The following is an 18,473-nucleotide window of genomic DNA, read 5'->3' on the forward strand; positions in this document are numbered from 1 at the left end:
TGGCAGAAAATCCGCTTTTTTATCGACAAATTTTGTTCAGCGATGAGGCTCATTTCTGGTTGAATGGCTTCGTAAATTAGCAAAATTGCCGCATTTGGAGTGAAGAGCAACCAGAAGCCGTTCAAGAACTGCCCATGCATCCCGAAAAATGCACTGTTTGGTGTGGTTTGTACGCTGGTGGAATCATTGGACCGTATTTTTTCAAAGATGCTGTTGGACGCAACGTTACGGTGAATGGCGATCGCTATCGTTCGATGCTAACAAACTTTTTGTTGCCAAAAATGGAAGAACTGAACTTGGTTGACATGTGGTTTCAACAAGATGGCGCTACATGCCACACAGCTCGCGATTCTATGGCCATTTTGAGGGAAAACTTCGGAGAACAATTCATCTCAAGAAATGGACCGGTAAGTTGGCCACCAAGATCATGCGATTTGACGCCTTTAGACTATTTTTTGTGGGGCTACGTCAAGTCTAAAGTCTACAGAAATAAGCCAGCAACTATTCCAGCTTTGGAAGACAACATTTCCGAAGAAATTCGGGCTATTCCGGCCGAAATGCTCGAAAAAGTTGCCCAAAATTGGACTTTCCGAATGGACTACCTAAGACGCAGCCGCGGTCAACATTTAAATGAAATTATCTTCAAAAAGTAAATGTCATGGACCAATCTAACGTTTCAAATAAAGAACCGATGAGATTTTGCAAACTTTATGCGTTTTTTTTAAAAAAAAAGTTATCAAGCTCTTAAAAAATACTCATTGAAAATGATATGATAAAAACTCTTATTAAAAAAGTGGCAACTTTCGACGAAAATATTTCTGAAATACTGCGCTCAAAAATACCTTCCATTTGATATCCATATTAAATTATTTTCACAAAATTTTGTAGAATGTAAGATAACTGGCAAACTTACATACACTCATATCCTAAGATATAACACCCAGCAAAAAACACGATTACCACAGAAACGAAAGTGGAAACGAGCTAGGCGATGGGAATCGCTTACCCTTTCGCTTCAAGAAGGCCTTATTTTAACATGGGCATGTCATTGGAGGTAAGCCCTTACCCGCAGCATTACCTTCAAACGAAGGGAGAACGCATGGATAAACAGAATCCAGAGAAGCGAACAAAGAATGCCTTACAGAGAAACTAATGTAGAATGCCTAGATAAGTACATACTTATTTATATTAAATTGAAATCAGAAAATGTCTTAAAAGATAAATTAATTAAAATTTTTATAAATCAGCTTTTATACATACATATGTATTTATTTAGGTATTTAGATTTTCTTAAAAATCGGTATGTACATACATGCATATTTAACTAAACTTAAAATTGTACTTCCTCACTCTTGTACTTCACTTCATTGACTGACTTCAACTTCGCTGCAAATTGAACAAAGCAAAACATGATTTTTATGCGAGACAAATTTCCACAGAAAGTAACGGTAGAAAAAGAATTTTTGGGTATTCATTCTATTTTTCAGCTGACTACGATGCAGCATTCTACTTTGCATTCTCCGAAATGAAGCAAAGAAGCGAAATAAAAAAAATATTGTAGGACATTCTACTTTGCATTCCCTGAAATGAAGCAAAGAAGCGAGACAAATAAAATATTGTAGGACATTCTACTTTGCATTTCCGGAAATGAAGCTAAGAAACGAATTAAAAAAGAAATATTATAGGACATTCTACTTTGCATTCCCCGAAATCAAACAAAGAAGCGAAATAAATAAAATATTTTTGGACATTCTACTTTGCATTACCGGCAATGCCTAAAAGAAGCGGAAAAATTCGAAGGCATTATAACGTTATGCCTTCTAGAACACCTTACCACTAAAAGCGATTACCGATTTTTTGTTGGGCAGTTACTATATAAGCAAAGCATTGTTTAAGAGCTTTATTTCACTAAAAATAGTATCTAATATTGTATCTTAATTTTCTAAACAAAAAATAAAATAAACAGATGATGAAAAATAGTTGGCAACCCCATTCAAAAATATGTCTCAATTGGCGATTTTAAAAATACTTTCCATTTGATACCCATACTAAGATATTTTATTTCATTTGCAACTAATTTCGAATAGGTGGCAACCTTATATGAATGCAATCGGTAATGCGACCTATCTAAATAACCTTACAATGCAAAACATTGCCTGCATACAAAATTACATTAACTCATTATTAATACATTTAAATTCGACTTAAAAAAAAGGTGGTGATCCTGTTAAAAGTTTTTTCCTAAAAAGCTTTCTTAAATCCTCTCTCTCTTTGGCATCCATATTTTAAAATCTGGAACATAGAACAAAGTTTTAAAGCAGGCGTATGCCAAATTGTAAACAAACAAACATACTAGCATTTATTTTTTTGGCCGGAATCAGATACGAAAACTAGAAAACTGCACTCAGGTTACATGCCGTTCATTGTACTGTTTTCATGCCCCTCTTAAATCTGCGCGATTTACGAATAAACCTAAACATCGCGACCAAATGTCTCATACCTCTTCAAGCCAGGATGGAAAAATGGAGTTTTCATATACACCTATCAAATCAGTAAAGTAACAAGTAAGTAACAAGTTGTAAAACGACTTTCCGCCATCCTTTGTCAAACTTTGTTGGGAGACAAAGCGGTTTCGCCGTTACGCAACCATCAGTATCATTTTTCGTTCTGTTATATAGATCTTCTAAAATTGAAAACAACATGAGTTCGGCCACCAGCAGCTCCTCGATGCCTCCCAATCATCGCTTATCGAACTAGTTTGGAAGTAGTACGAGGACTGGCCAATGCGTTAAGTGCGGACACCTAAACTCCTTCACCTCCACCAATTTTCCACCTTGTAGTCCATGGCCTTAAGGATTGCAAATACCTCGGTCTGGGTGACCGAAGCCTATTGCCCAAGAGAAAAGTGAAGCTTATCCCCATTATCTTCGACAAAGACCCCAGATACTGACCCCGAGTCAGTATTGGAGCTATCACTAAAGATTAGACAATTTGTGAGTCCGAGCTCAAGGCTGGAATTAAACCAGTATTCTGCCTACAGGAACTCAACATTACAATATCTATTCAACAAATGTGATGGAAGCGTACTATCCTGTAGCATTGAAAAGACACAAAAGTTCAGATCTTTGCGGCCAGCATTTTCTACCGCACCTTACGCCCATAACGGCTTACGCACATAAGAAAACACAAAGTGAGTGCAACAGTGCGTCAAAAGCAGGGCCAGGTGTTGTAGATAAACCACGGTGATTCTTCTTGTACGTTCTGGGCACTTTCGACCACATATTTGACACATATGAGAAAGTAATATTTTTTACTATATAATTACCGGACCCAGCCTGGGAAGCTTGTGGTCGAGAGCTAATATATTACTGGAGTTGACCAATATACCAGAGCGGATGCCGTTCCGTCGCCCAACTTTAATACACGACCAGAAGTTTTAATAATGCAACCTTCATATCTGTCATTTCTTTACATACGAAACCTTAATCTAGTAGCGAATCGGAAGCTACTGTACTCTGTCAGCCATATTTTTCCGGCAAAGGTGAATGTTGCTAAACAAAAGGCAGCTGAACTGTGCGTTAATTGTTGCGACCCTCCTATAAATATCGCCATCGAAAATAATGCATATATCAAGGCGTTAACCGCTATGATGACAAATTCACTTTGCGCACGACCATGCAATATTTTATTTGCATGCAAAATTTTTTACTGCGAAATTCGGTAGTAATCTCTCAACTGTCGTATTTTATTTGCCATTCCTCGTTCAGACTACAATATCTGCGCTCTCCTTTCTTCCTTTGAAAATGCTCATTAACAAAGTAGCTGTGTGAAAAGAAACATAATAGAGCAATAACAGGAAATAAAGTGTGGTAATAAAATGAGCAACGAAATTACAACATCAATAATTAAGCGAATACAAACGCTAGCAGAGGCTGTTAAGTTTTTGTGGCCAAATAACTTCAAAATGCAATATAAGTGGCTGATAATTTTTAAGCACTAAATATTCACTAAAAAATTTTGCCAACCACACGACCTCTCCTTTTGGGCGATATGCTCTTGTCACGAGTTCTTCGTACGAGTAATGTAAACCCACTATTAACAAGTGTTACTGCCTAAATGATTGTTTGATGTCTGAGTAGTCTGAGCGCTGTTTTTTGCCAGCGTTGTTTTGTGTTTAATTTAAAACAAATATGTTTTTCTCTAAAAACCGCAGACAACAATACATACTGCACTTTTACGTAAATCAAATACTCACAAAAAGAAGCAAAAAAATATTGTATAGATTTGTGATATAATTTTTTATGCTCACTTTTACGACAGTGGCACATAAAAGTTACACTGTTCCCTTTTTATACTTGCGGCATCGTTGAAAGTGCAAAATGATTGCGTTACTGAAGTATATGACCTGCCATTGGAATAAATTTTTCGCAGCTGTCATTCAAAGTAGCAGAAAAAAGTATAAGCAAAAATCAACTAAGAGTTGAAGAAAATTACGAAAAGTATCAGAAATAAAAGTTGAAATTAGTAACCTTGTGGTTTTCCACGAACCTGAAATAGCGAAATTTCGGCACTTTTGTCACACTGAGCTGAAATAATAAAACGAAAAAACATAAAGCACACCATTTCTCAATTTGATGAATGCGGCTCTAAAATTCGCTTCAAACATTCCACTTTTCGACTTTTTGGAATTTTTTTTTTGTCAAAATATCCAGAACTTTTTTTTCTTTTAAAAAACTGTAGAAGTTTTTTTTCTTTTTGCATCGTAACATATGCCAATTTCCCAGATATATCTAGCTGACATTTTGAAATTTCCAATGGGTTAAACTAAGGACAGCGCGAGATATAATTGCCCACATACTCTTACACATATAGAAGTATGCATTGAAATATTCCGCCTGATAGGCACTGCAGTTGTCAGATAGGTCCTTGATTATAGGCTGTTGCTTATTCCTTTTTCTATATTTAAGCCATCGGTGTAAATGGAGATACCATTATTTACCGAAGGTGGGCCGTTGACCAATCTTTCGCGGTTGGAAAATGTATGGGAACCTTGAAACCAAAATCCTTGGGTGACGTGAGGTAATCAGTTGCGATGTCTGTATTCCGTTACACCGTCCACTTTTCATTACCTTTAAGACGGCTTCCATAATTTTGAATCCGTTATGGCGTTTTCGTTTCTACAAAAATGTTTGCCTTTTCATTGCCCGATTCTTAGTGTTTGTGCTGAGAGACGCAATGAGACGGTAACATTTTTCAGTAGAAACGAAAACGCCATTAGTGCAAGGGCCTCGTTTGCAGCTGCACCTGTTACGAATATTTACTTGAGGTGACTTCAAGAAAAAGATTATGTTCAGCCATACTTATAGTGCGCTTCCCGCGGTGCCTGATATGCCTAGGCTTCCGAGTCTCTGCACGCTTCCATCATTTTCTGATTGCTGCTTTTATCCAGTGCTTTCTACCAGACCCGCGCTCAATATGCCCGATGACTGTTTCAACACATTGTTTTTTTTTGCTTTTATTTTAAAATATTTTCTACATTCAATTCGTCAGAAAATGAACTTAAAACAAGTAAGAAAGTCTAAGTTCGGGCAGAGCCGAACATTAAATACCCGGCGCAAGTATTAAATACATGTTTTTTCACCTTTCCGAAAGCTGCTGCTAGATGGTAAGCCGAGGTGTATCAATTTTGAGTGAATTAGCGTCCTTCAATTTCGGAATATTGAAGTTTCAAGCATTTCTTAAATTTACCGTTATATGAGAATCGGCCGTTATTTTAGTCCGATTTCAATAATTTTCAACGTTTTGCTTCTATGTGGCAAGTACAATAACCACACCGAGTTTGGTACAAATTGGTAGAACGGTTACCGAGATACATATATGTGATCATAAGTGGGCGGTGCCACGCCCATTTTTCAAAATTGTATCCTAAACGTATTTCTTGGTAACGAATTGTTGCAAGCATCAATTTTGAATAAATTAGCTTCAATAATTACTGATTTATCGAAGATTTCGTATTTCTCTAAATTACCGTTATATGGGATTATTGTCCAATTTTTAAAATTTTCGGCCGTTTAGTATGCTGTATCAAGGCCAACAACTGTGCAAAGTTTGGAATAAATTGATACAGCGGTTACCAAGATATACACATGTAACCATAAGTGGGCGTGGCTACGCCCATTTTCAAAAAAATGTTAATATTCTTATATTTCGTCTAGAATTTATTATAAATATCAATTTTGAGTGAATTATCTTCAGTAGTTACGAAACTATCGCAGTTTTCGTATTTCTGGAAATTACCGTTATATGGGAAGTGGGCGTGGTTATTATCCGATTTTTAAAATTTTCGGCCATTTAGTATGCTGTATTAAGGCCAACAATTGTGCAAAGTTTGGAATAAATTGATGCAGCGGTTACCAATATATACACATGTAACCATAAGTGGGCGTGGCTACGCCCATTTTCAAAAAAATGTTAATATTCTTATTTTTCGTCTAAAATTTATTACAAATATCAATTTTGAGTGATTAATCTTCAGTAGTTACTAAAATATCGCAGTTTTTGTATATCTGAAAATTACCGTTATATGGGAGGTAGGCGTGGTTATTGTCCGATTTTGCCCATTTTCAATACCATCCGTCCTACGCCTGAAAGAAGTACACGTACCAAGTTTCGTTAAGATATCTTAATTTTTACTCGAGTTATCGTCTGCACAGACGGACGGACAGACGGACGGACAGACAGTCACCGCTTAATCGATTTCTCTTTTCATCCTGATCATTTATGTATACATTTGTCTATATCTATCTCGATTCGTTTTGCCTGTTACAAACAACCGTTATGTGAACAAAGTTATAATACCCTTGTGCACAAGTGCGCTCGGGTATAAAAAACGCGTGGTCCTGAAAACGTACTGATAAAATACGAATGTGCAGTGAAGTGAAAAAAACTATCGTTTAATGCACTTGGTTGGGTTATCCTCATTTTTAATAGTCTGTAGCTTCTTCAAAAAAAAAAAAACAAAACTTATCACATTTTGCATTTGCAATTACTTCAAAAAAGACTTCTTTCTTACAAAAAAAAGGTGCAAAGCAATCATTGTTAGCGAAGAGATATTCTGACAAAATCCTCAATAAAATCTAGCTCTTTCAACCTTGGTCCTAAAATTATTATTTCTCGAATTTCTATATCTGGAAATAGCTATTTCGATCAAAAAAAATGCAAAACAATTAATGATCTTATCGAAACAATGTTCGGCTGAAATCCGCAATAAAATCTGCATTTTGTTAACTTTAGTCCTAAAACTTGTCAAACAAATATTTTTACTGTATACGTATTCTGACTGGCTACAGCCGCTTACCAACAAGAGCTCATAAATAAGCGAAATACTATTGCATACCTACATATATAACTTTATAACGGCCAAGTGCTTTAATATCGCACCATAAATACTAACACAATCGTATATAAAAATATGCACATACATATATAGTTATTCAATGGAAATAAAAATGTTTTGTTTAAAGCCGAAACTAGGCTCAACTTGTTTTGCCATCGACTAGCCATCGCTTTCAATGCCATTAACAATATTTCACTCGTACTTTTTAATAATGATATACCTGTAGGTGAAATTCAGAAATAGGTATTTAAATATATTGTACAAGTAATTGACACTATGTAGGAGAGTAATTTTTTCACTAATTTAGCACTTAATAGCATAATTCGATATTTGGTACTACGTGTATATGGGTGACACTGTCGTCATAACTAGACTTTGGCAGGTTTGCAGGTAACTAAACTGTTCTACCTTGCGTCCATTTGTATTTGCAAACCTTATCAACTTCAATCTGTAAGCTTTTTAGATTATTTAGTAACTTATATGTATGTATGTCCGCTTCTACACCGCTTTGGCTGAGTGGTTAGAGGTGCGAGCTAACCACTACATAGCATCTGGGTTCGATCCCTGGTTCGAGTAATATCGAGACGCACACCACAAGTTATTATTTTAAGTGACATGGTTCGGGGATCAGACTATTCTTTCCTTATGTATTTTGAAGCACTGTCACGAATCTGAAGTGCGGCTCTTTTCTTAAGCTCAAATATACGCTTTTTTTTGAGATGGGAAAATAATACTGATGTGATGGATCAAATATTTACTGCAGATTCATGTACACTGCATCAAAATACAAAAGGAAAGACAAGTCTGATACGCGAGTTCCGACAATTTTATTTTTGTGTGGCTGTATAACGAAGTGAGTCTACGACATTGCTGAAGGAAAAGGTATTGTACAAGGTAAAGCTAAAATGCAAGTGAATAATTGTTATTATTTTATATGTATGTATGTGTTATGAAACTTTCATGCTTGTTGTTCTATAACTCATCTCTTAGTTACTAACGAACTAGTTCAATTAAATGAACTATAGTTCCATAAGGCGAACGAACTAGGACCCAGAAGAGCTAGTTCATTAAGCTGCACGAACTAGAAGCAAACTAATCTTTAAAGTGAACTAAAAAATCTAACTCTACTGCCTACGTTTGGCTGGCTTGCAGCCTTAAATAGTAGAATTCTTCATCGGAAAAATATTTGATTTTTATAGAGCAACGTGCTCTGCCACGTTATTATTTTTTCAATATTTTCCCACTGCTTTCACTCCTGTTGCTTTTGCTCATTCCTAACGTACCCGAAGCGTTGTGGTTATTTCGGTAAATTCTTGTTTGTTTTGTTTTTTTTGCAAAATGATTTTTTACGACCATTTACTTGGCGGAAAAAATATAATAAAATATGGCGAACGTCACAGGCTGCAACAGCATGACTTCCGCACACAACTTCCGCCTAGCAGCACGTTTTTTAGTGTTTGTTTAGAGGAGCATACGACTATACTTCCTATAACTATGTTAGCAACATTTAAAGAATTCAACGGAGGGCGGTAACCTTTTATGTATTTCAGTCGATGACAATTTTTCGCTATGATTTCAATCTGAGAGTACAACACTTTGCGGCAGCAGTGAGGCGTAGAGCAACAAGAGAGAGTAGAGGAAGAAGGCTTATGGCGGACATGAAGGCAAATATTATTTTGAAATATTTTGGCGGCACTACTTTAGCCGACTAAGCTTTCAACCGTCTGTCCCGCTGAACTATTTTTAACGATGAAAACTTAGGAACACAAATGGTGTTACTCTTTATAAATACATACGTACTCGTAGTTATGTACATACATACCCTGCAGGAAATGTATCTAACTATAAGCTTACTTTAAGTTGATTAGGAAGGAGGTAAAAGTCACTTTTATCTGTATATTTTCTTTGACGAAAGCTGACTATATTTCTATGGCGATGGCCACGAAATTGTCAAGGGTGGTTACCTATGCATTTGATTTAACTAACTTGTAACTGACTACTTTTTTTTCAATAGGAAAAACAAAATATTTTTTAATTTTTTTTTTTTATTTTTATTTTTTATTTACTTTATTTATTTTATTTCATATTTGTTTACATATTCTTCTGTAGGTGGTCCCATATTCGAACTCCGTCATACATGACTTCAAAATGATAATATGAAATTTCGATCTTCTTTATATTTGTCCACAATTCGAAAAAGTATTTGCGAAGTGCAGGATATTTTAATAGAAACGCGTCTCCTACATTACTCCTGCATTACTTGTCATCTAGTTTCAAGTTAGCTTTTTGTAGATAACTAAAAGTTAAATATTTTATAGAAATTCCGCAAAAACGATAACTATTTACAAGCGGCTTATTTTTTAACAATTGATAATTTTTTGCTGCAGGGTATATATGTATGTACGTACATATATAGCTATGTAAGGAGTTGTTGTGTTGGCTGCTTTGCCTTTAGCCGCTGCAATTGCCATATCTGTTTTTATGTGTGTGTCTCTCAACGATTTCGCCAGCAGCATTGATGTCAGCTCAAATGTAATTTAGATAAAAGTGTGAAATTCTTTTCACTCACTATTTGCCAGCTCGTTGTTACTTCTGTTTGTTGTTGTATTTTCGAGTGTACATCCCCACTTATTTGCTGTCTGTTTTGATTCACTTTTTATAGATTTCCAGCAGCAAATTGAAACTTATGTTTCCCTTTATTTTGCGGCCATCAAGTGTAACACAGAAAAAGAAGAGTTCCGCACTTAGATTTCGATTTAAAAAAGACTCGCTTGTTGATAGCAATTTTTGTAAGCAGTTTCTATTTTGGTTGGCTGTTAGCGGTTAGGGGGTTAGTTTTTTTTGTGCAATATGGATGTCGTTAGGGTTCAGTATTTTAATAGAGTTTTTTTTCTTTTTTGGTAGATTCAATATTCTCCTCACCAACTGTTGATATAATCTCCTGCACCAGTTGATAAAAACCGTTGACCCGGCTCTGCTACAAATTATCCACTCGACATAGTAAGCAATGCTATTGATTTTTAGTTCACTGTATTTCTACTATTTTCTTAAAAAAAATGTATGGCGTTGGTTATACGAGCACCCACACACGTGGTGATGTATATATTCATATACATTAAGTTGGTCCATAAATGCACACAATTAATGATGGACATTGGTCGAATCAACTTAGAATAGGCCCTCCTCATTATTTTTTGCCTCAAGTAAGCTTCAACCTTCTTTCTAAAAAATATCTCCAGCAATGTCTTGAGAGCGATTTTCAGAAGACCGATCCCGCCCGCGGAAGGAGGCGCATATGGCAGGGTCACGCTTCTTGCGGATTTGGTTGATCACAATGAAATTCTTTAGAAGCTCAGCTGACGCACTTCCAGCCTCAGAAGCTTTGTTTTTTTTTTTAATTACAAAATTTCTAAAGGTTTTAATTTAAATACCGTACCCTTTTACACTTTATGATTGCTTTTGGCAATCAAGGATTTATTTCTTTTCATACTTCAGTGTGTACATACATTTTCGGGACTTTAGATGAGATGCAAAGAAACAAAAAGCCTGAGGAGCAGTTACAAACACACGTACATAGTCTACCTACGCCATGTTGCTACAACAAATATGTGTAAGTTGTAAAAATGTACACACACGCAGCCGTATGAAATGCATTTTATCTCCTACCATCCATCGCGTTTTTGCCACAGTCGTTATAAACACACACATGCAAATGTATGTATGCCTGTATGTACACGGAAACTCATTTGCAAACACTTAACTCCATTTTGATATTCAACATCGAGTTCCTGCTTGTTATTGTTGTTATTTTAAATTATGGTTGCAACTTTAAATTGCATGTTGACTGAATTTTCCCACGCACTGGCAACGTCAGTTTTCCAGACCGCCTTGCCATCTCGCTGATCATCGTCGTTGATGCTTCGCGGTTACGGTGCATAATTTAACTTCAAAACTTTGATTGAGATTCTTCACTTACGCACAAACTCACGCTCTCACCACTTGGTTGGTTGGTTGAAGCCATCCATTGCACAGGTCTATCTATGTATTTACTTAACTGTCAGTCTGTTGCATGCAACGGCGGTTTTTTGTTTGTTTTGCAACCACTGTGTGTTTACATTCATTCTGTTTACTATGTTGCCATCAACAACATACTGATGTATGTACATACTTACATATTATGCTCTGCAGGGAAAACCTAAGGAAAAGGGTCGCTTTAGAGTTGCTTGTTCGAATCGTGTTGTGGTGATTGGAAAGCTTGATGAGTTTTGTTAATATTTCATACATTTTTATATTTTTTTAATTTACAATAAAAATGCGCAGGTGGGTGGTAACGTTAAAAGAGAATGCCTCAGGGATATATAGATAACGGCTGGAATAGGTAATTCGAAAAATATCCCTACAGTTTTGACGATAATAAAGCCGATAACTGCCTTTTGTTTTATTTATATTAAGAAGTTGTTTTGTTTTTAATTTATTTAGTTTTTTTTAATTCTTTTATTTAATTTCATTCTTTAATTTTCCTACATTTCATTTACTATTAACGTCTATGTATATACAAACATACAGACGCACATGTGTGGCACATTTAAGCTTTTCTATAGTTACATATTGATGTGGGTAAAAATATAAATTTCAAATCGTTTAGCCGCAAATTGCTTCACAGCTCTTTTTTTTGCAGCTGCTCTGGTTTGTTTCATTTTTTATCTTGGCTGTTTTCACCGCAATTCCATTAGAGTTTATAAATTTTATTTACTTTCTATAACTTATTACTATCGATTTTAATGCTCCGTGTGCATCCACAGGGGATAAAATGATTACATAAGTTTTTAGGGATTACTTTTTAATCAAATGAAATACACATGTGAAAATAGAGGGCATATTTGCGGCCCATAATTGCAATTTTTAGATAAAATTTTTCGCAATTATGATAGTTAATTGCTTTTGAATACATACGTTTGTTCGCCTAAGTTATTAAATTAAAGTTTGTAAGCTTTTATGCTTAGGTAAGCAAAATGTGATTAAATTTAAAACGCTTTAAATTGCTAATTATTTTGAGATTTTGCATAGAGAGCAATTTTGCTGATAATACAAATATATTACCTTTTTAATAAATATTTTTAACAAATAAATAGATGTTATGAGCTGTTTTTTTTAACACTAAAAAGGCTTGAAATGGGGCTAAACCTGGGTGGAAGATTTAAAGTTAAAAGCTAATTAAAACAGCCATCTTAGGTAGCCAATGGAAATTAAGAAGTATTCAAATGGTTTTATCCACGTTCATACTCTCAATAAGGTTAGTTTGGCTTGGCGAGCTGCCATCCTAATGGATTTCTCACTCAAAATGGGTTCTTAATGCCGCTAAGAGTTAGTACTCTGAAGGCGTAGTTTTTAAGTTCTACTCGTTATATATTGTTTTGTCAGTCTTAGTCATTTCTTTCTATATATTAGATGGTGCCAACATTTGTAGGCTACTAGCCAGGAGATGGTCGTTTTTATAAGAAGAGTTTGGAAAGTCTTTGAAATCATTTTTGTGGTACATTTAATTGGCAAAACTGCTTAGAGTTGATTCTAAGGAAACTAACCTTAAACCTTAAGTTATAATTTGATGGCACTTCTGGATGCTCTAGACAAAGCTTCCGGAACTTTCCGCGGACATGATTACCATTAGCCACACTGCCTACCCACCTAATTTTTAATCCACCAAATATTCTTTACAAACACGTAAGCGTCCTGGTTCGCTCCTCTCACTGAGTTATTTAATGTCATTCTTACTTTAATTCCTGCATCTTTGCATTTCCTTCTATCATTTACACTATGCTCGACGTCAGAGCGCCCAGTGAATCATAAACCTTCTTCTATACGTGCGCTACATTGCATTAATGCACCTTTGACGCCCCATTTCATTTGGTGTACATTCACTTAATTATTAACTTTTCATATTAACACACAAATAGTTGCACCAGCCAACAAAATTAAATGCACACAAAGAGCAACAGTACAGATTTACCAACGCCACTTGACTCCTCGAGATGGGACCATGAGCCGCCCGTACACATACAATAAGACATGCTGGCAGCACAACACAAGAAGGCGCAACTTTAAGTGGCATTACATTATTGCACCTTTCAACTTTGCCGTCGTCACCTTACACCCCTGCCAGTGTTGTCTTATTCTCATTCCAGCCCCCCTCCTCGCAAAAATGCCCGCATCCTCGCTTGAGCTGCTGTATCGCGGTGTTGTTGCAAGCATACAGGCAGCTGTTTCAATTGCTTGATAATAACATGCACAACAACAATCCACTAAATAAGTGACATTGCGGTCGTGAGCTCCCACTTGAAAGTGTCACTACACTTTGGAGGTTTGCGCAAACTCACCAACTCTGCTGGTATGGCAAGCCTAGCTGGATGCGTAAGGCATTTTCTGCTCACTCCTTTTTCCACTTGAATACGAATTTGTTTCTACTGCACGCAGCAAATTTCTTGTTTATCCTTCTGCCTGCCTGCCTGCCTATCTGCCGCTTGTCTGCCAGCGTGACTGCAAACCCAACGAACTTGCTAATGGAAAATGTCGTCAGCTTTTGGTAAATAAACTTTGACGCCGCCACATTTATTTCGCTTGGATTCAGCGCAAGACAGTGTCGCTAAAACGAGCAGATACGCCACCTTAGCGCGAATGTCATAGGCGGGCGGGCTTTCAACCATCTCTCAACCAAAAACGCTACCTTGGTTGCCGCTCGCGTCTTAGCCCTGCTTCTTACTTTAGCTATCGCTTGCTAAATTTGCTTTGCTTATTGCCACACTGGGTTTGCATGCCGTTTGTTGTTGTTATTTGTTTTGAGGTTATCCCTCGTTCATGTTTGCGGTTCCTTATTTGTATGTTAGCGGTGTGGTGTTGACGTTGGTTTAGCTGGTTTACCGGCAGTTTGTAGTGATTGGTTTTGTTGCTGTTGTTGCATGCCGCCAAATTTCTGCCTCACAAATTTCTGCGCTTTGTCTCTAGCTTCTCGTACCTTCGTGGTTTTGCTGCAATTTACGCAAATTTGTGTTGTTGCCTTCCTTGTTATGAGTTTCTCAATTTCGGTTTAGGCTACGCACTTTATTTTCCAAAAAATTATTCGCCAATTTCATATGCAATTTATTTGCAGGCAAAACTTTGCGCTGTTGGGTTGAAGTGAACAATCTTCAAGTTTAAAACTTAGTCACACATAATTATCATATATGTACATGTGTGTATATGCCGAAAAAAATTTCCATGGTAGCTGATATGAATTTCTAAAGTTTATGATTTCGCAGGTTCATGTTCATGTGGTTGTTGGTGTCAAATGTGCAATGAGTTTAGCAAAGGTTTTTTCTGTTTTTTCGCACAAATTTTACTCAAAATTTTGCTCTTAGAAACTCTTACGTCAAAACATATTTATATATGTACAGTAGGGTGATCCCTAAAAATATCAACAACACAGGGCACCCCTTTGTTTTATTCCACCATCAACATAGACATGCATAAAAACTTCAAAATTTGCAAAGAACTTAAGTGATGCTGCCAGGGTGTGAAAGTATTAAACTTTTTTTAATGCAAAAATTCGACAAAATTTTGATTTTGACGAGCTATAACTCGGAGAGTTTATTATTTTATGTGAGTTTACGTGAAATTTATCAGATTTTAAGTAAAAAATTTTGCGTTTGTAAAAAACAAATTCTATTTTTGCAAATTGGTAGCGACTCAAAATTATTATAATTTTTTTTTAATTTCGGGAATGTCTTTATTTTGCACGTAAATCAAAATAAAGTGTAGCCACGTGCAAAAATTTTAGATGTTTAAATTTTAAGGACCACCCTAATTTACATAAATACTTTTATTAAGCGAAAATACTTAGAGCGCCATATTTTCTTATAATCAAAATTTTAGATTCCTAAGTAGATTTTAAGAGTTTATTAGGCTGAATTTGGCATGTGAAAGCAAAGCAATCTCTTCGTAAATAAGAAGGCGACGATAACTTGCAATAACACACAATTTAAATGCAGAGAAATCTAAAATTTTGTAGAATAGGAAAGTAATTCGGTACATACATATAAAGGAGAAATGGAATTACATATGCAACAAATTAATTCCGTCCACCGCCTGGCTGAATTTTCTAAGGTAATAGTTCAGAAATCCTTCTGCTGGTTTTTCGATTTCATTGCGCAATATTTATATCATTTTCACCTGAAAGCGTAACTTTAAACGGAATATCATACGGGCGGGGTCGCAGAGAAAAGCTGGTTCTCAATAATGATATTTCATTCACATATATAGAGAAATGATGAAAATTCTGATAATAGCGATACTGCGTCTCGGAACTGTAAAGCGATTGAAAAATTTTTTAAATAACTAAAAATAAATATCACATCAATCAATTGTAGTTATATGTAGAAACAAGCATTTTAAAACTAAATTAATTATTCGGTAAGCGCTTGATAATTAGTTCCGTGCTAATTTTCAAAACATTTATGTTGTTTGTCATTGCTGTTTTACACCTTTTATGCGCCTCCTGGTGCATGAGTTATTTATAAAATAGTTAGTTAACTTTATGCCGCTTTGTGACACCGCTGCCATCAAATAGCAATCAAAATAGCAACAGCACCAACAACTATAGCCGACACATAATTGTGGACTTTCTGCTGCCACAGTGGCAATTAATTCGAAAGCGGTGACTAGTAGGGGTGAAGAGTTGGAAAATATGTATGTAATATGGAGAAAGAGAAAAAACGGTAAAACAAAATTGTTTTCGTTGTGGTTTACTTAAATTTCTATGCGCTACGGCACAGTTATTGCTTTATTGTTCTGTTGCTCATTGTTCCCGTTGCAATTACCGTTGCTGCAACTATTTTTAAAGTATATATTTTTTTTTGTAAATTTTATGACTGCTGCACTTGCTTTTTTGCTGCCGCTAGTCGTCGTCGTCACCATCATGTTGCACTTTTCTGACAAAGCACTTCCTTACGGCTGGGCGAGCGAGCGGCCACCAGGCAAACTAAACAACCGACCGGCCGACCCGTTGTGCTCATTTCAGCTTACACAACCAATCGCCTGCTGCAGCAAAGTGAGGCATTGTGGGAATGCTACGCTTTCAGCTTTGTGTGTACAGTGGCGGTCAAAAATTTATGAATGCTGTTTAGTTTCCAATATTTACAATGTTTTTCAAGCTAGGATTTTTGTGATATTTTTTTATAAAAATTTGATTCATACTTTAACAAAAACTATATAAATCACACTTTAAAATTTGGTACAAAAATTAGAAAAATTCCACAAATTTTTATTTAAATTTCGGGCTTTTTAACCAGAATTTTTAGAAATTTGCTGGGTATGCAGTTAAAAAGCTTATAAAATTGTAGTAAAGTTATCGCATTGATTTTTAATATTTTTTTTCCTGACGGCTTTTGCGGTTTTTTTTTCATATAAATAGCGAAATTTATTAAAACTGGCCTTGACTTTTTTTATTTTTTTCGCAAACGATCTTTGACATATTCTTCCACAAGAAATTCATATTTATATGGAAAAAGGTGGAAAACTCCGTCAACAAAAAAATATTAAAAATCAATGAGATTTTTCAGCCGCTCAAAACTTGCATTTATTTTACTAAATATTATAAGCTTCTTAACTACGTACCTAAAAAATTTCTAAAAATTCTGGTTAAAAGCTCTAAATTTAGATAAAAATTTGTGGAATTTTTCTAAGTTCTGTACAAAATTTGAAACTGTGATTAAGCATGAACCATATTTTTATATAAAAAATATCAAAAAAATTTTAGCTTGAAAAATATTGCAAATATTAAAATCGAAACATCATTCATTCATTTTTGACCGCCACTGTAAATTGTAGAAAAAATAGAAAATACGTGCGTTTTTTGGTTTTGTTGCAACTCAATGTTGGCCGGCGAGGTGTTATTGTGCGCAACAAGCAGCGAACTCCACCAGCCTGTGGTGGCAATATCAACAGCTAGGCGAACACGAACGCATCAGTGGCAGTAAGGTGTTGGCACTGGCGATGTTTAAGGCGACAAGCAACGCAATGCCACAACAAAAGCTCAAAACTGATGGCTGGCATTGGTATTTGTTGGCAGCAAAATTCCTCCGTCTAACTACATATTTGCTCTACTTCACGCCAATGCTAACGCTTATGCTAGCCACCCATTTTTATTTTGTCTCCTTTGTTAACTCATTTGTTTGCTCATTCGTTGGTTGATTTCGTTGTTTATTTGGCCGTTGGCTGTTGGCAGTTGTTGACCCGCGGGCACTGTTGCCTGGACACAGCGCTTCAATGGTCAGATATATTCTCACTTTTCCTTTTGACCGGCTCGAATTTTGTGTGTGTGTGTTGTTGGTTTTGTTGTTTGGAGCAGACAATTAAGACCAGTATAATGGCACGCAAATAAAGCTAAATGAAATGAATTGAAACGTACGCGCCATGGGCGCACTGCTTGGGTTTTTTATACATAGTAGGGAAATATGTATGTATGAATGTATGTTAAGATGCCCAGGTAAATATGAAGGTGTGTGCTCATCTAGGATCAAATGAAATGCGAGTACAATAAACAAGCGGTGCCCTTACACATCCCTGCGTGTAGCTCTATATGTGTGTATTAGGGCGGGTCAATTTGTAAGGGAGATTTATTTACTATGCGCGTATATCATAGAAGGATTCTACGGGTATTCTTAGCAAATTTTTCGAAGTAACCATACGTCTAAACTCAATTTGGAATTTGCCAAATTCCTAAAATAGGTTTCTTAATATTTGCAGTAGTGTCGAAAAGAAATTTTTTATAAAAACATGTTGTAAGGGGGTTTTTTTTAATTTTTTTTAACTTCCACCAGAGGGGGCAACAATGAAAATTTTCACATTTTCTTCGAAACCTACTTTCCGTATTTGGCAAACTCCAAATTAATTTTACACGCAGCGCTTCTTCGGGCAAATTTGGTTAGAATTACAAGTGGAATACTTTTGTCATATACGCGCATATTCAAAAAAAAAAAATTGTTCTGCCCTAATACACATATAACGGGTGATTTTTTTGAGGTTAGGATTTTCATGCATTAGTATT

The sequence above is a fragment of the Rhagoletis pomonella genome, unplaced genomic scaffold (assembly GCF_013731165.1).
Source record: "Rhagoletis pomonella isolate Grant_MI unplaced genomic scaffold, Rhpom_1.0 Rhpom_scaffold_00002, whole genome shotgun sequence".
Taxonomy (NCBI): domain Eukaryota; kingdom Metazoa; phylum Arthropoda; class Insecta; order Diptera; family Tephritidae; genus Rhagoletis; species Rhagoletis pomonella.